Here is a 19,836-nt window from a genome sequence, read left to right on the forward strand (position 1 = left end):
ATCAGCAGGCCTCACTCCCATAGCATTAATTCAATAGCTTTGGCATAGGCTCTGACAATTTGCATTTTTAACCAAGTTACCAGGTGATGCCAATGCTGCTTCCAGGTACCACACTTTGAAAACCACTCTCAAACAGCATAGTGGCAGGGGTGTCTGGTTCTTTGGAGGCCAGCAGCAATGGGAGAACTTGTCCAATGGAACATGTTCGTGATTATGGCAAAGGCATTAGGTTCCAAGGCCAATGGCAATAACAGCTTCCTTAGTAAGCCAGTTTTCAGTGTGGTTCTGGGCATTGTTCCCAGAAACTCAGCCTAGAGTCTGTACTCTTAGCTCTCCCAATAATTCTGTGAACTATCATAAATCCCTTGCCAAGTAAACTTGCTAGGTCAGATTCTGTTGCTTACAACTAAGAACACTAGCCAATGGAGACCTTACATATGCTTATGAAAGGAATTTTAGGGACTGTATTTATTATTCAGCCAAGGTCATCTCTTAGTGTATTCAGGCTACAATAACAAAATACCACAGATTGGGTGGCTTATAAACAAAATAAATTTATTTCTCATAGGTCTGGAAGTTGAAAGTCCAAGATCAGAGTGCCATTGCAGACTTCCAGGTCATACTTTGCATTATATCCTCACATGGCAGAGATGCAAGCAAGCAATCTGAGCCTCTTTAGTAAAGGCACTAATCCCATTCATGTGGGCTCTGCTCTTAGGACCTAATCACCTCCTAAAGGGCCATCCTCCTAATACCTTCAACTTGTGAAAGTTGCTAAGTCGTGTCCAACTCTTTGTGGCCCCATGGACTGTAGCCTGCCAGGCTCCTCTGTCCATGGAATTCTCCAGGCCAGCATACTTGAATGGGTAGCTATTCCCTTCTTCAGGGGTTCTTCTCAACACGGGGATTGAACCCAGATCTTCCACATTGCAGGCAGATTTTTTTACCATCTGAGCCATCAGGGAAGCCCAGGAATACTGTAGTGGGTAGCCTATCCCTTCTCCAGCAGATCTTCCTGACCCAAGAATCAAACTGGGGTCTCTTGCATTGCAGGCAGATTCTTTACCAGCTGAGCTTCCTTCACCTTGGGGGTTAGGATTTCAACATATGAATTTTTAGGGAAATACATTCAGATCATAAAACCTGGGTTAGGATTTTATGAAGGGACAATGTAGATAGAAGGGATTATGCTTAGTCAAAAATAAAGAATGTTTTAAAATAGCACCTCCTGTGTCAGGCAGTTTATGAACCTAACCACAGTAGCAGGTGACTGAAGTTGAGCATGAATCTAGCGCAGGTGAGGGATACTCAGCATTTGGAATTATCAAGGGGACTTAACCTCAATACCTGAGGTAGTAATAGAACCTACATTATGTAAACCCTACCATGTTGATGAACGAAGAACAATGGATGTTTTTTTAACATCCATTGAGAAGTAACTTCTCTTGGGTATCCAACCATATCGTAAAGCAGCAATGAAAGGCCTAACTTTGGATCATGCATAAATATACATTTAAAATAATTCTTCACAGAAAGTTGAGTTAATTATATGTACTAAATATGCCTTCTCTTCAAAACAGGGCTAACTACTAGTTATGATGATAACACTGTCAAGTGCTGGCTCCCTGAATACCAACAACACAGCCTGTTGATGGCTTGTTGAGGCAAAGCTGAGTTTGTCACTTACCGTGGAAGGCAAGATACTCCCATGACAGTGCTTCAACAGTATCTCAGGAAGGCAAGCTTGTAGTTTGTTGAGAATTGGAAGCTTAGTTTAAAGCTGTCTTTTAATTTGGAAGGGTGAGGTTGGAGATGGGGGATTGGTTACGACTGGGTCAGGACCATGAAACAGTAAGATAAGATTTTTTGAGGCAAGAGGTTCAAAGAACTTGAGGGTTCAAACTGTTTATTGAAACTTTCCATTGAAGAGTTAAAGCCATAAATCTGGGCAAAGGTTTCATGAAATAATAAAGTGATGTTCATATAGACAGAACATTTTGAGTGAAAGTAAATTTCCAAGCTTCCAATATCCAAGCTTTGTGTGTGTATGTTGGGGATGGTGGGGGTGGGTGGAAGTAGGAGGCAAATTATTTTTGTTCTCACATCCTACTAGAAAGTAAAATTCCTGTTTTTTTACTGGAAAATGAAATTCTTCAGAGAAGGAATCTTCTACTACCAGTGCCTGGTAAGTACCTGGCACTCAATAGACATTGGATAGAAGGAAGGAAGGGAGGGAGGGAGGGAAGAAAGAAGAATGAATTCACAACAGGTTTTCTGCCTTTTCATAGAAGTCCTCAAGGGTATTGTTGGAATCAGACTACCAAGTATTTTTTCATGTGGCCAAGAAAATCCTAAATGTAATACAAAATTAATAGAGAAGATTCTGGTGCTTATTGGAAGAGTAAGTTGCTAAAGTATAGATTATACAATTTCAGTCTGAACAGGGGATGCTGCTCCCTACTAAAATAACAATTTGAGGGTCCTCATGTTCCAGCCATTCGGACAATCAAAGCCTACAATGTCAGCACAGGGCAAATCAATATGGAGGAATGTATGCCCTCTCTCCAAAAATAATGCATCCTAGTGCATTCATGATTAACATCAACCCCAAGGAGAATTAGTGTTGGAGGGGGTCGGGGGGGGATTCTTGACGATGACTGGATTTAAATTTGAAATCACTGAGAAACCACTCTGAGTAACTAAATGACATTTTCTGCTTCAGACTGAAAAGGGGACTGCAGATTAAAATTAAGTCTAGTTATGGAAAGATAAAGAAAGTAATATTTTTGCTTATCTGTGGTTCATGCAATTTTAAATTAGTACACAAACATTTATACTTTCCCTCCCCAATCAAAGATTTAGACTTCAAAAATGCCTATGCAAGAAGAATCCACATTTCCAGGAAAAGTAAGTCTTTAAAGGAAACATAAGTTTGGGCTACCAAGGTTTAATGAAGCTATGTTATTATAAGTATATTTTTGTGGGTTCTTGAAAGCCAAACATGAAGATGGTATCCTAAAATCTCTTCTGAGGGTTTTCAACAACATACCTGTATATTTGTCACACTTTGTGGCAGATAGTATATTCCTTCCCTCCCCAATACATTATTGTATTATATTATAGGCTTTCTGGGCAGATGGATGACTCCTTGGCTCCTTCCTTCTGGGTCACAGGGCAACCCAAAAATACTATAGTAACTTGGCTGGATAAAAGCCCTAAGCAACTTTCATTTAAGCAGCTAGGCACATCAAATAGGCACCTCTCAGGCCTCCGTCCTACCCACTCACAGAACTTAAGCTCTCCGCCTGATGATTCTATACTAGAACACATGCACCTTTCTGCCTTCCAGCCAATGTAAGGCTGTTCTAATTTGGCCTCAGCTACCTTAACTCTCCTAAAACTGTATTTTAAAAATCTTCCCCCTGGTCTGCCACCTGTTTTACCTTTTTCTTCTTCTTCTTTTTTTTCTTTTTTTCAAATTCCCAACTTCTTACTGCCTCTTTTTCAAACTATCCCCAACAGGTGTGCATCTAATCAAAGTAAGATTCTCCTGATTGTAGAAAAGTGTACAAAAGTAAATCCACATATGTACAATTTCATAAAAGGGAAATTGCATTTGGTAAAGGCTTTTTGTAAAGGTAATTATGTGTGAAAACAGCTATAGCAGTTCTATGGACAAAATGCTAGAGAAGCATTCAAAATAACTTTGAAACTTCAGCATCAGGCAGCTGGAGTCAAGAAGAATTTGTTGCAGTAGAAACCCATGCCAGGAGAATTCACATTTCCAAATAATATGTCTTTGAGGAATAAATAAGTTCAGACAGCCAAGCTTGTGAGTGAAACTATGAGAGTTATTATAACTAACTTTCAGTAGAAACTGGCTTGGTGCCTACAAATCTGCTTATAATGAAACCATAGTCAGATTAACATGTTTCATTTATTGATCCATTTATTCAACAAATATTATTAGAAACCTAATATGTTTTAACATCTCTGTGGAGCACTGGGAATACAGAGGCAAGTAAATACACCTTCTGACTCTGCACTCATGAACTTGGAGTCTCGTTTCCCCATGCAATGGCTGACTTTTGCCAACAGAAAGCAGCAGGCCCCCAAGGAGGGGGAAAAGCTATTTTCTTTCTTCAATTTGTTGTGCTTTTAAAGCTAAATAGTCAGTCTAAAATTCAGTCCAAATTTTTGTTCTCATGATCATTTAACACTTCAAAAGTTTTCCATAACTTTTTTTGTTGATGTTTTAAAATCCAATCTTTAGTGGTATTCCTCTTTCAGAAAGTTTAATCCTAGACGAATATCCCTGGACTGCATTTTTCCCATCAGTAAAATTTAAATTCGTTACTCCAATAGGAAAGTCACAATCCTACCATTTCTATAACAGTCCTGATCTACTCTCCCCATGATGCAGAGGAAACCATAATTCACCCTTCATTGAAACTGGTTCATTCATTGATTCTCGGATACAGGGATTCATTTGAATTAACATTTGATGAGCAATTACTATAGGCCTGACAATGAATTGAGCCATAAGGATACATAAGAAGACATACACTCTGCCAAATAACTTCTAGACTACCACTACAAATATTAATACTACTAGTACTACCATCACTGCTAATACTAATAGTAATAACTCACTATCAATGAACAAATTACTTTTAGAAAAAGAATTGACCAGTTCTGCCAAAGTAAACTGATCAAAATTTTGCAGAAGAGGAAATATTTGATCTAGTTCTCAATAAACACATAGCTGCTACTGCTGCTAAGTCACTTCAGTCATGTCCAACTCTGTGTGACCCCATAGACAGCAGCCCACCAGGCTCCCCTGTCCCTGGGATTCTCCAGGCAAGAACATTGGAGTGGGTTGCCATTTCCTTCTTTAATGCATGAAAGTAAAAAGTGAAAGTGAAGTTGCTCAGTCGTGTCCGACTCTTCACGACCCCATGGACTATAGCCTACCGGGCTCCTCTGTCCATGGGATTTTCCAGGCAAGAGTACTGGAGTGGGGTGCCATCGCCTTCTCCATAAATACATAGCATTTTGCCCTAAATTATAACTTGTCTTTGAAACAGAGTTTTATGAGATGTGTTCCTGAATTCTGAAGCACTGTGTTTGTTAGTAGTCTACTTTGCCAGAGAAGGCAATGGCACCCCACTCCAGTACTCTTGACTGGAAAATCTCATGGATGGAGGAGCCTGGTAGGCTACAGTCCATGGGGTCACTAAGAGTCGGACACGACTGGGCGACTTCACTTTCACTTTCATGCATTGGAGGAGGAAATGGCAACCCACTCCAATGTTCTTGCCTGGAGAATCCCAGGGACAGTGGGGCCTGGTGGGCTGCCATCTATGGGGTCGCACAGAGTCAGACACGACTGAAGCGACTTAGCAGCAGCAGCAGCAGTCTACTTTGACATTTCTTTTGACCCAAGCATCCCAACAAGTAATAATATGATCTTTAATTTGATTAGCCAATTGCAAGGCACATTCTTAACCATTCAACTTTTTCCTTAAGAATGAGCAATCTATAGGAGTTACTTATTAACTGAATTATTCTGATGAATGCTTTGATGTGAAAAGGTTCTGCAAGAGTTAACACAGTTTTGACAAGAGAATACACTCGTCATAGTAAACACCTTATTCCAACACAAGAGACAACTCTACACATGAATATCACAAGATGGTCAATACCAAAATCAGATTGACTATATTCTTTAAATTGAAGATGAGAAGCTCAATACAGTCAGCAGAAACAAGACTTAGAGCTGACTGGCTCAGATCATGAGCTCCTTATTGCAAAATTCAGGCTTAAGTTGAAGAAAGTAGGCAAAAACACTGAACCATTCGAGTATGACCTAAATAAAGTCCCTTGTGATTACACAGTGCTGGTGACTAATAGATTCAAGGGATTAGACCTGGTAGACAGAGTGCCTGAAGAATGATGGGTGAGGATTTACAACACTTTCAAGAAGAAGTGACCAAAACAATCCCCAAGAGAAAGAAATGCAAGAAGGCAAAGGAATTGTCTGAAAGGGTCTTACAAATATGTGAGGAAAGAGGAGAAGCAAAAGGCAAAGAAAGGGAAAGATATACCCAACTGAATGCAGAGTTCCAGAGAATAGAAAGAAAAGACAAGAAAGCCTTCTTAAGTGAAAAATGCAAAAAATAGAGGAAAACAGTAGAATGGGAAAGACTAGAGATCTCTTCAAGAAAATTAGAGATAGCAATGGAATATTTCATGCAAAGATGGGTACAATAAAGGACAGAAACAGCAAGGACCTAACAGAAGCAGAAGAGATTTAGAAGAGGTGGCAAGAATACACAGAATAACTGTACAAAAAAAGGTCTTGCTGCTTCTGCTGCTAAGTCGCTTCAGTCGTGTCCGACTCTGTGCGACCCCATAGACGGCAGCCCACCAGGCTCCCCCGTCCCTGGGATTCTCCAGGCAAGAACACTGGAGTGGGTTGCCATTTCCTTCTCCAATGCATGAAGGTGAAAAGTGAAAGTGAAGTCGCTCATTCGTGTCCGACTCTTCGAGACTCCATGGACTGCAGCCTATCAAGCTCCTCCATCCATGGCATTTTCCAGGCAAGAGTACTGGAGTGGAGTGCCATATAAGCACAATGGTGTGGTCAGCCACCTAGAGCCAGACATCCTGGAGTGTGAAGTTAAGTGGGCCTTAGGAAGCATTATTACAAACAAAGCTAGTGGAGGTGATGGAATTCCAGCTGAGCTATTTCAAGTCCTAAAAGATGATACTGTTGAAGTGTTGCACTCAATATACCAGCAAATTTGGAAAACTCAGCAGTAGCCACAGGACTGGAAAAGTGTGGTTTTCATTCCAATTCCAAAGAAAGGCAATGCCAAAAGATGTTCAAGCTACCACACAACTGCACTCATTTCACATGCTAGCAGAGTAATGCTGAAAATCCTTCAAGCTAGGCTTCAACAGTACGTGAACCAAGAACTTCCATATGTACAAGCTGGATTTAGAAAAGGCAGAGGGACCCAGAGACCAAATTGCCAACAACCATTGGATCATAGAATAAGCAAGGGGATTCCAGAAAAGCATCTACTTCTGCTTCATTAACTACACTAAAGCTTTTGATTGTGTGGATCACAACAAACTATACAAAAATTTTAAAGAGATGGGAATACCATACTACCTTGCCTGTCTCCTGAGAAACCTGCATGCATGTCAAGAAGCATCAAAACCAGACACAGAACAACAGACTGGTTCAGAACTGGGAAAGGAGTACATCAAAGCTGTATATTGTTACCCTGCTTATTTAATTTCTATGCAGAGTACCTCATGTGAAATGCTAGGCTGGATGAATCACAAGCTGGTGTCAAGATTAGCAAGAGAAATATCAACAACCATAAATAGGCAGCTGATACCACTGTAATGGCAGAAAGTGAAGAGGAACTAAAGAGCCTCTTGATGAGGGTGAATGAGGAGAATGAAAAAGCTGATGTAAAACTCACATTCATCCATTGACATGAATCTGCCACGGGTGTACATATGTTCTCCATCCTGAACTCCCTCCCACCTCCCTCCCCATCCCATCCCTTTGGGTCATCCAGTGCACCAGCCCAGAGCACCCTGAGGAGTGGAGAATGACCAGGAGGGTAGAAAAATCATAATAAGAATGGTAAGGAGAGCTTACCCCCACAAGTGGTGGTGTCTTCATCCTAGTTGGGTAGTCTCATTGGGTCATCATTGTGGGAAAACTTGAAGTCCACTGAAGTTTTCCCAATCAAAAGGCAACATGCTTCTTCATCTTCTTTGTCTGTGTATCATTAAGTGTGTCCTTTACCTACAACAAAGCACTTATAATATTTTCTTCTGTCCATTACCATTTCTCCATGGATCACCATCAGCCTGTGACAACTATACAGGCTATTATCTGGTATGTAAATAAATACCATTGCTCTTGATTTTAAAATGTCCCACACCATTAGCTTACAATATAGTCATTCTCAAAATCTCTAAAATACATGTGAAAATATTCCCTTCCCAAGGGCAAAAACTTCAATACTGAAAATAGTGTCTTATGGGCAGCTAAATGCCAAAATCTCAGAGAAATACAAAGTATAAGGAAAACAGATTTGAACTGAGAAACACTTACAAAAAGAGATTATCTGTAAAAAAGGAAGAAAATTAATTATATCTTACTTTTTACACCATTACTCTAAGTGTGACCCAGCTTTAGAAAGGGTTAATTGCTCAGCCGTTAATTGCTCTGACTCTTTGCAACCCCATGGACTACAGACCACCAGGCTCCTCTGTCCATGGAATTCCCCAGACAAGAATACTGGAATGGATTGCCATTCTCTTCTCTAGGAGATCTTCCTGACCCAAGGATCAAACATGGGTCTCCTGCATTGGAGAAGGCAGATTCTTTGCCTTCTGAGCCACCAGGGAAGCCCCCAGTTTTAAGTAAGAGTTGAAAACAAAATAATAAAATAAACATAAGGAGTCATCACCTCTATCCTACTGCTTCCATTGGTACTCATCATACCCTTCTACCTTAAAACCTTTCTAAATTATTTTCATGAGAGCAACTCACAGGAAAAAAAGGACGGAAGAAGGAGGGAAATGTCAATGCACACTGTACCTTAGAAGGTCTGATCGTCTGAAGTAAGTTTTATACACAGACAAAAAGAACTCTGAAAATGTGCATGCAGAAACAATTTTTTTTCAAATTTCTTCTACACTTAATGACAAACATAATAGGGAATGTGGTCTACCTAATGAAGAGCAGAAGTTTTGGCAATTGGCTAATCATCTCTGCCGCATGTATGGCTCTACCAGACTAATTTCAGATAGATATTAAAATTTGTTCAGGAACTGGTATACCATCCTACTCTCCTTCTATAGATCTACAAGAGAAATTTGCTCATTGTTCAAGACTATAGCAAATGGAACTAGCATTTTGAACAGCCGGGATAGTATCCAGATTAAAGTTTTAGAGCAGTGTTCTCAATTCAGTTAGCTCCAGAGTCTTCTTTTTATGACAAATAGTTCCTTTATTCCTGAAGCCAAATTCATATATGTTATAAACTATTTACACAAATAATATCCAAAAATATTACTATAATTCCATAACTATACTATAAAGTAAAAAGAATGGAGAGGTAATTTATAATAAAATGATATGCATTTCTAGATGAAAATGCTCAGGTATAATAACAAGAAGCCATATGAAGTAGTCAGATGTTTGTGTCTATACTTAGAATCAGCACGAATGCAACAACTACAAAGGGACTCAGGTACAGGTGTGTTGCATTGGCAACTCATATGCCACAAATGGCGTTGCCATTGGTGACATGATTTTCTGAAACAGTGAGCAAGTCTTGATAGAGTTCTAACAAAACAAATTACAATCTTTTCTCAATTTACAATGTGGATGCATTCCTAGAAATTTCAGGGTATAATAAATTATGTGTTTATATATAAAGTGGAATTAGGCTTTAGGTCCAAATAATTTTAAGAACACTTGTTTCACCTACATGAATGTCTGGTAGGATATTTGGAAGTCATGCGGGAGGCTGAACTGTACTCATTTCATGGGCTATCCGGCACACTGCAGGACATCTTAAATCACTGACCTCCACCCAAATATCACAATGAGCAAAGATGCAACCACAAACTTAAAAATGCCCCAAGATGTGGTACTTTCCTGTTAAGAATGACTAAGAAAAGAAGAAGGCAAGTCGTTAGTGTGCAGAAATCAGAGGAAAGAGGTAGGAAATGAGTCAGAGTGGTAAGAAAGGTCAAAATTATTGTGCTATTTTTACGTTCAACTATTGTGGGGAACTGTCAGAGATTTTAAGAAGGAAGCAAGATAATTTTAAAATATCACTTAGTTTACTGTGTATAGAATGAATTATAAAGGTCCAAGGGTGGAGGGATCTACAGACCAATTAGGAAGCCATTGCAAGTAAATTTGGAAAGATGATAATGTCTTGTGCTAAGATGACAGAGATGGATATGGAGAAACTGGTGTATTTACAGTTTTTATATTTGTGATGAAGACCAGAGAACTTACTGATAAAGTCAGTTGTGGCAGGTGAGGGAAAGGGAATCAAGAATTGTTCATAAATGTTTTGGCAACTAGAGAAAGGGTGGACATTTTATGAACTGTAAAACATAGGTAAATGAAGAAGGTTTGATGAAAAAACAAGAGTTCACTTTCATTTTAAACATTTTGAAATGCCTACTAGATATGCCAGTGAAGTAGGCAGGTGTATATATTGGTCTGGAGTTCAATGAAGCAGTAAAGGGAATTAAATAAGTGAGAGAAAGTGTATAGATGAATCAACCTGGGAGACTTAGAAAGAGTAACCAGTGAGGAAGGAAAAGATGGTACTGCTAAATTTTTTTAGAAGGTGGTGCATCCTTGTTTTGTACTGAATTGTTGAATTATACTGAAAGGCTGAGTAAGATGAGAGTGAAAAATGATCATTGATGTTGGTAGAGCCTTTCTACCCACCTGCACCCACTAAAGCATGTTACTGGGGAATACCTGAAACTTTGACTGGGGACTATATTTCTGGACACAGGATCGCAGTTAACTCACATGGAGGACAAACAAAAGTACAAGAGAGGTAATGCCCCAAGGTAGTTTTCAACCGATGATGAGTAAGGAATTGTTAGATAAATACCCCAGCTTCTTCACCACTAAGGGAGGAAGACATTGAAGTATGTTCTATACTATTTCCCATAGATTACTCACCAAGGATTAAGCCCCATGTGCCTACACTGGTAACTATCTTGTAACATACATCTTATTGCATTCCTTCCCTTGCTATCTTCTCCCCTGCACTAGTGTTTCTTGGGATGACATCTTAAATCAATTCAACATACATTTATGATTTCAACTTTGTTAAAATACATCATTTGATGAAAGGCTGATATAAAACAACTAAATTGTTGGTATTGGTTTATTTTGGGTGGTGAGCATATCAGGGGGGATTCTTTGCATTGCTAATGGCAGGAAACCCATCCCATAGCTATTTAGTCACTAAGTCATGTCCAACTCTTTTGCAACTCCATGGACCATAGCCAGACACGCTCTTTTGTCCATGGAATTCTCCAGGCAAGAATATTGGAGTGGGTTGCCATTTCCTCCTCCAGGGGATCTTCACAACCCAGGAATCAAGCCCACATCTCCTGCTAGCAGGCAGATTCTTTACCACTGAGCCACCAGGGAAGCCTAATATTTTTTCTGTGTATCCAAAAAGTGCACTCTGCCCATCTTATGATCTCACAATGTTCTGTGTTTCTTTCTAATACCTCTCACACTTAAGATTGTTTAGTCCCTTTTCCAACTAGATTGCAAATTTAATGAGGACAGGGAATGTATCCCCAGCTTCTAATACTGTAGGAAATTTATATTAGCAAGAAAGAAAGCCCCTGTTGTTTTATCCTTCGTTGAAACTGAGATCCCAGAAATTCTATGTCTAGAAAACTAAGAGTATGTTATATATAATATATGCTTACAAGTACTTTAAAAAATAATAGTGAAGCAAAACAAAAAGAGTGGAAAGGAATATTTCAAAATGTTGAATGGCTTTCTTATATTGTACCAGAGGCAGAAAAAGTAAGGAGATAATGGTTTTCCATTTTCCATATTTTGAGAACAATATAAAAGAATCATGTATTTCATTTACAATAAAAACATTTTTAATGACAAAATTATCCACTGCTCAGATTCATGAAGAAAAGATGTACACTTAAATAAAAATTACAAAGGTTAATTCTTATAACTCCCAGCTGACATTCTCAGAGAGATCAACTAACTCCAGTTTTCAAACATTTTTAGCATTTGAAATTTTTTCAGCTGGAGTCTTATGTGAAACCTGATACATAGAACAGTTGCAAACAGAATTTTCTGGTTGAAGTAGGATGGGAAACAAAGTCAAGCCACTGAGACACCACACTTCTCCCACCTATCCTCCCAGAACAGCCCTGAGACTTATGCAAAGAACCTAAGCCTACAGAGAACATAGTTTGAAAACTGTGGATCTCACTCAAACATGGCAAGGACAACAAATCCAAGCCCCATAATCTACCAGTTGAAACCCCAAACAGATTGGTAGCCCTCAAATCCTGATGAGATTGTGAGTCTCTATTTTTAAATATATAAATTGGATCAAAAGTATGTAATGGATATTTTGGCCACCTGATGCGAAAAGCTGACTCACTGGGAAAGATCCCGATGCTGGGAAAGATTGAGGGCAGGAGGAGAAGAGGGCAGCAGAGGATGAGATGGTTAAATAGCATCACCAATTCAATGGGCATGAATTTGAGCAAATTCCAGGAGATAATGAAGGACATGGAAGCCTAATGTGCTACAGTCCATGGGGTCACAAAGAAAGAGTCAGATGTGACTGAGCGACTAACAACAACAAGGACCTTTTGCTCATGGGAAAGGTAATTTATTTATTTTAATATAAAGTCTGTACTTTCTCTCTTCTCTTCTTTCTTCTCCTTTTCTTTCCTCTTCCTCCTTTTCTCCCTCTTCCTTCCTCTCTCTCTATCTCATTCTCTCTCCACCCTCCTTCTCTCCTCTCTTACATTCCCTCCTAGAACAATTCAGCTTTAAAGCCATGAAGTGGAATTGAGTACAGTAAATTTCCTAGCCAGGATAGAGGAGATATGGCCCACAGTGGGATGCAAAAGCCCAAGCAATTTATAATGACAACCATGCAGAAGGCAATGGCTGCAGTGGTCTGGCATCAGGAGTCAGAACTCAGTACAATGAGAACATCTACATTTGGGATGAAAGGCAGGAGATGTCAAAGCTGGTAGAATTAGATAAATAGACTGAAAGACATATAAATATGAATATATAGAGAAACAAATACAAATGAGAAGGCATGGGAACAGTGATATCCCAATAACTATGCACACAGAAGTTGTTTTCTAAATACCACTAAGTGGAACTTGGCTCCTTGGAGAAATGGCTCGTCTTCATGACTAGGGCAAAAAAAAGTTCCCTGTAAGGTTGGAACACCTTTTTGTACCAGAAAGCAAGAGTGTTCAAAACAGATGGTGATATGTCAAAAAAGGACATAGAAGCTGGCTTGAGGGGCTCCTACTGAACAAATCTGGAACAATTCAAACATCAAAATAAATAATGGCAATTACAAATTATAGCCAGTTGAATAGAAAACAATGAATTCATACTGATATAAGTAAATAAATGAATAAACTGAAAGTGTGATGGATAAATGAATGAATAGGAAGCCTTACAAAGACTAGAATATTTACATAGCTGCAAAGTATCATCTCTAACAAATAATTACTAATTACAAAGGGGAAAAGAGTAACATTACTGTAGAGAAGCCTGGAGGATACCATCTTTATTAAACAATCAAAGTAATAGCATCAGTAGCTAGACAAATCAAAATTTACCTAAGAAGATACAATGAAAGAATGCACCATCACTGTTATGATATTCCTGCCAGATTTGCATAACTTGAATCCATTCGTGAGCAAACATCAGACAAACTTGAACAGGGGGACATTCTACAAATTAAGAGGCCTGTAATCTTCAAAATTGTTAAGGTCATGAAAACCAAGGAAAAAGGTAACTCTTTTGGATCTTAGGGGACTAAAGATTCATGAAAACTAAATGTAAGATGTGCTTCTGAAACATCATTACTGAGAAAACCTATAAAACTTGAATGAGATCTGAGGATTATTTGGTAGTCATATATAAATGTCAAGTTTCTGATTTTGATGCTTTTGTTGTGGTTATCGTAGGAAAATATTCTGGTGGTAGGAAATACGCACTAAAATAGTCACAGTTGATGGGTCATGAGATTAGCAACTTAACTCTTGAATAGTGCAAGAACACCAAAGTCCTTCATACAGTACTTGAAACTCTTCTGTAAGTTTGAGATGGACTCAAAACTTTAAAAAATTACTGTCTAGGGTAGACTTTTCACTTAGGAATATCTTGTAAACCAAGTCCTAATCTTATATGGCGGTAAGCCCCAACTCCTCTTGTTCTAAACTTGAGTGAGGTGTTTAATTCTCCCAGTTGCTAGGTTCAGCACTACCTTGTATATAAACGATGTCCCTCGGCAAGAAAATATAAGAAACTCTATTTTCCACTTTAAACATTCTCTAGTCCACCTTACTGGTGTCAAAACTTTGCATCCTTGCCTCTTGACCTGCCATCTAGAAACTGGGTTTCAGACTGTTTCCCCTAGCTTCTTGGACTACGTCCTTGGCATTCAGTCAATGTTTTGTTTTATTTTTCACGATCTTTCAACAGAAAGATAGAAAGATATTTAATGGGCACCAACTATGTGCCAGATACTGTACTAGACACAGGATAAAGATATATCCAAGACCCTTTTTATGAACACCCAGGATTGAAACTGACAGGGATGATAATTTCCAAAAAAAGCTCATTTCCAAGGTACTATGTGTTAGTCTTCACACACACACACACACATTAGAAGGGAAAAAATGATAAAGAAAAGGACTTACAAATTGTTATTCTCTGAGGCACTTTCCATTAAAATGGACAGCACAGTTCTGGAAAATAAACGACCAGTACCTGAGCCTATTAAATTGCTGTGACTCATCCCTAAGTATCTCATTGGGCTTATAATGCTTCTGAATCAATTCTATTAAAAATACCATTAACACTTGCTTACATCATTTACATAATGCAAAGGGACTAAATTAAAAGAGTTGGGAACAAATGGTCTATCTCAAAGCCTGGAGTAGTGCTATCGTATGCCCAGGGATTTCTAGTTCTTATTGCAACATGCTTCCTGGCACCAGTGAATGGGTAGGAAGAGCTGTCACCTTAAGGCTCCTTAAAGTGTCTCAAGCTAATTTGTAATGACTTGTCTCATCCTTAAATGTTGCCATTTGTAAGCAACATATCCATACTTGTGAATAACTTACAAGCATACACACCTTGCCCCAGACTGAACTGCTCTTTTTTTTTTTTAACTGCTCTTAAAGAATCCTGGGAGGGTGGTTCTAGTGCAGAGTCATACACTGGGTTCCAAACTTCTCAAGATAATTCCACAGTTAGAGTCTTGTCTAAACCTGTTTGCACATTGCACATGATATATTTTAATTAAAAAATAAATTTTAGCTTTATTTAAAAAATTAGTTCATAGGTGATTAAAATACAATATCTGGACCATCTTGTCTAGAAAAGCTACACAATTATTCCACCCAGATCTCACTTCTATCCTATGTCCATAGGTACCACTGCTCTGTTTAGACCATATCTCTCAAGAGGCAGGCTTCCAGTTTGACATGGTTAACCAAATGGTCCCCCTTTTACAACCTTTTTTCTTTGTATGTATTAAATCTCTTGCTCCTGTAACCTAATCTACTTTAAAACCCAGTCACCCAAACTTGATGCTTGCCTGCTCTCTCTGCTGCAATACATCATATACAAAAATGACCAGAGAGAGTTATAATCCCTAATCAAAGAAATGAACTAGGAAATGAGAAAAAATCCCACTCATTACTAAGTTTCTGGCAGTTTCAAAGTATTGTAAAGCCCACTACTGGTAATACCTTATGTATTTATGCAGCTATCCCTACACATGGTGAGAGAGAATGTATTGTAGGACCCATAGCACCATAGGAGAAGGAAACACAGATAGGCTGTTGTCAGTCCTTATGGTCTCTAGACTCCATATATTGTAATCATTTCACACTGCACTGTGAATGGGGTTGGGAAGTAATATTTTAACCAGATGTAGACAAAGAGATAATTTACATTTAATCATAAAACTTCATAAAGGACACTCAACAATGAGCAAGTTTATCCTACTGCCCTCAGATTAGTGTATCACCATTGCCAACACTAAGAAACCCATGAAGTTATGTGCCTCCAAATCCCCAGTTTTCCAGAGCTCGTATTGTTTTTGACCCTTGGAACATTAGAAAGTTGTTAGACATGTGTATATTATTTCTTGATTACACTCAGTGTGTCTGCTTCCCCAACAGACTGTGAACTCGTCAAGGACAGAGAATAGCTCTGCCTGGCTTTTCTGTTGTACCCCCTGCACATGACTAGTGCCTGAAACTGACTAGTAACACTCAATAAATACTTTCTGAGTTATTGAATGAATTTCTTTTTTAAGTTCATAAAAGGTATAGGTTAAGTTTTGCTGCTGCTGTTTAGTCACTTTGGTCATGTCCGACTCTGTGTAACCCTATGGACTGTAGCCCACCAGGCTCCTCTGTCCATGGAATTCTCCAGGCAAGAGTACGGGGGTGGGTTGCCATGCCCACCTCCAAGGGATCTTTCCAACCCAGGGATCCAATTGGGGGCGCCTGCATTGTAGGCAGATTCTTTACCACTGAGCCACCAGGGAAGCCCTAGGTTAAATTTCAGCATCCTGGAAATCTAGAGATTCATCTGTATGCCCCCCAAAATAATCTTTTACTATTTAAATTGAACACTCTTGTTTTTCTAAAAATCAAAAGGAAATGGTAAAACTATTCTACATAAAGAAAAGCTGTACACATTTGGAGATGCCAATTAGGAGCTAGGTACAGATCCCTGCAACCCAAGCAGGGAGCTAAGTCAAGGCTGGTTACAGATTTTGTAAACCTTTAGGTAAGCCTGGTTTATCACTCCTAGTGTGTATCTTCCAGAGGTCCCTACTGAGAGACTAGTATGCTATTCCTGCTTGACAGTTTTTGCCTCTTTATCTCCATTTGTTGTTGTTTAATTATTAAATCATACCCAAATCTTCATGACCCCATGGACTGTAGCCTGCCAAGCTCCTATATCCATGGGATTTCCCAGACAAGAATACTGGAGTAGGTTGCCATTCCCTTCTCCAGGGGATCTCCCTGAGCCAGGGATCAAACCCGGGGGTCTCCTGCATTGCAGGCAGATCTTTATTGTCTGAGCCACCAGGGAAAATCATGTCCAAATGACTGAGCCACTGAGCCACCAGGGAAGCACCTTTATCGCTATGATTGTCAAAAGCCCCAAACCACTTTTCAGAGACTTTCTAGTTTGTTTTTTAAACTCTTTCTCTTCACAGCTTAAGAATATTACACACACACACACACACAATGCCAAAGAAAAATCTTAAAAGGCGGAATTTATCCCCCTCTCGCCAGGATCTTGGTCCCTCAAGTCCTGACAGCCTCCATAACCCTGCACCTCAATTTTGACCCCCATTGCACTGTGACATGCTCAGAAGTTCTGCTGGGTTATTCCTTAGCTACGGCCCTTTGCTGGATTCTGAGCCTCCCTGCAAAGGCCAAGAATTGGTAAACATCCCTGGGAGGAAAACAACTCACAAAATATCAGCTCATCTCTCAGTAATTATCTTCTTTTCCAGCTAACTTTGGCCACTCAGTCATCTCAGCTGTTCTCTAAACTCTTCAGACAGATCATTTTTATGTTTTGTCCAACTTTTATGTTATTCTCAGTGGGAGTACTGTTCTGCCATCAACTACTACATCATGTACTTTGGGATCTTTTTTGATTTGCTTTCTTTCTGAATATTCATCTTGGTTTAAAAGAATACAACTTAAATGCAAGTTCATAAAGGAAGTTTGTAACTCCTATCCCATGTTTCTGTAGCATGGATATGATTTGAATAATGTAGAAAGGGGGTGCCTGCCTCAAAGTGTTTTAGCCATATATACCTGTTACTTAAGATCCAACTATAAAAAAGATGTGTAGGGCATTGTCTCTGTTGATATACAGATATCTCTAGAAGAAGATTGGTGTCATTAACATTGATGATGATGGACATCAGGCCTTTATAAAGGGAGGAAGACAGAGGGAAAATATGAGTCTGAATCCTGCTAAGGAGAGAATTCCAAGATCAGACTTAAGCTACAAGGCACCTAGGGAAAAAGAAAGGACAATGTGATGAAAATACAGTGAGAGTGTTAAACTTACCTATATTATGTCTTTCCCAGGACTGATTCTAGTTTGTAATGTTACTGTACCTCTGCTACTACTGCTGCTGCTAAGTCGCTTCAGTCGTGTCCGACTCTGTGCGACCCCATAGACGGCAGCCCACCAGGCTCCCCCGTCCCTGGGATTCTCCAGGCAATAACACTGGAGTGGGTTGCCATTTCCTTCTCCAATACATTAAAGTGAAAAGTGAAAGTGAAAGTGAAGTCGCTCATTCATGTCCGACCCTCAGCGACCCCATGGACTGCAGCCTACCAGGCTCCTCCGCCCGTGGGATTTTCCAGGCAAGAGTACTGGAGTGGGGTGCCATTGCCTTCTCCACTGTACCTCTATCCAGATTAATACGGATTAGAAGTATCATGTCTGCCGAGGCTAGACACTCTTCCCAGGGGTGGATATAGAAGAACTTTGTCTGCCTACTTTTCAGAGGGTGTGTAACCCAACTAGCCCTAAACTAGTCTCTACCTTTCAATTTTTCTCTTTAGTAGAGGAAAGTTTTCCTTAGCCCAGTATGTTAACATTTATTGTCTATATTTTGCTTTAACAATCATAAAACGTATGACAGAGCCTTGTGATTGCACACAAAAAAAGTAACAAATAGGACTGAAATAAGATTTTTGATCCTTAAGTCTTAGTGCTATGAGCAACATATGCTAAATCAATTTCTGTATGTCCAAACTTTGGACTTAGCTTTGGTTTGAACTAATAGCAAATTCTGTTACTCATTATGAAATGGGTGTGTTTCCTGTTACCAAGGAAATAGGAACTGATCTGCATCAAAATGCTTTATACAGAGACAGAAAAAACACAAATCAGTATTTTTGATCAATGTTAGATCTCCTACTAGCATGTTGCAGCTAGGATAAAGCACTGACACCTGTTATTTGATGAGGTATACATGGGGTGGACCAAGCCATGAGAGGAAAACCACAAGGCTGAACTGCTGCAGAAGGTGTTTTTTGTTTTGTTTTGTTTTGTTTTTTTTTCAAAATTAAGAAAAGTGGTTACAACCCCTGTCAATCTTGGACCCTCATGGCCAAATCTGTTGTAAGACCAAGAGACAGCACCTATATCTCAAAAATTGATGAGCAGAAAGAAATGGAAAAATACTCTGACCGTAATGACAGATTTCAAATTGGGGTGGAGTGGGGAGGCAGAAAATAATCTTTATTAATCTCCTACCATATACCTATTAGACTTATTTACATGCTAAAATTTAACTTTCATATCATTCCTGTTAGTCGGAGTAACATTCTTAAAAAGTAATATTAGAGACTCTAAAAAATTAGATCACTTATCCAAGATGATCCCCACTAAGGAGTGGTAGATTTGAGATTTAAACCTTGGAAGTTCCAATTTCGAAGCTCATATGTCTTCCATTACCCCATGTTGAAATATCCACTTTGTATCATTGTTTCATTTGAACCTTACAAAGACCATACAACTGTGTTGGCCAAATTCAACACCTTTTTAAATAACACGACAGCAGAGGTCTAAGATGGTTGGGTAGGAAGATCCTGAGCTCCTCTCCCATGGGACACACCAACTCTACAGCTACATATGAAACAATTCTCTTTGAAAAAGAAATGAAAACTAGTTGCACTGCTTCTCAACAACAAGAGATAAAAGAACCACATCAAGATGGGTAGGAGAGGCAGGGACATGGTCTCATGAAAAACTCAACCCCAGTATGCTGCTTCACAATAGGAGGGGTGCTCACAAGTCTGGAGCTTCTCCCAGAGGAGCAAGGGGGTTGTGCTTGACAACAACTACCCCAACCCTTGGGACTTACATCAAAGAGACAAGGCCTCAAAATATCTGGCTTAGAAAACCAGCAGACCTATGTCCAAGGGACACAAAGGGCTATGGAGAACTGAGAT

General features: G+C 39.3%; 1 long non-coding RNA gene across 1 annotated transcript in view; it reads right to left on the bottom strand.

The window, feature by feature from the left end:
- The window catches only part of LOC138990225 (uncharacterized), a 235,351-nt gene that overhangs the window by 71,063 nt on the left and 144,452 nt on the right, over positions 1-19,836 (bottom strand). Inside the window, exon 2 of the long non-coding RNA XR_011466345.1 lies at positions 7,682-7,831. This is a non-coding gene — a long non-coding RNA (uncharacterized lncRNA). The remainder of the gene's footprint in view (positions 1-7,681; positions 7,832-19,836) is intronic.

Source organism: Bos mutus, chromosome 2 (assembly GCF_027580195.1).
Source record: "Bos mutus isolate GX-2022 chromosome 2, NWIPB_WYAK_1.1, whole genome shotgun sequence".
NCBI lineage: Eukaryota > Metazoa > Chordata > Mammalia > Artiodactyla > Bovidae > Bos > Bos mutus.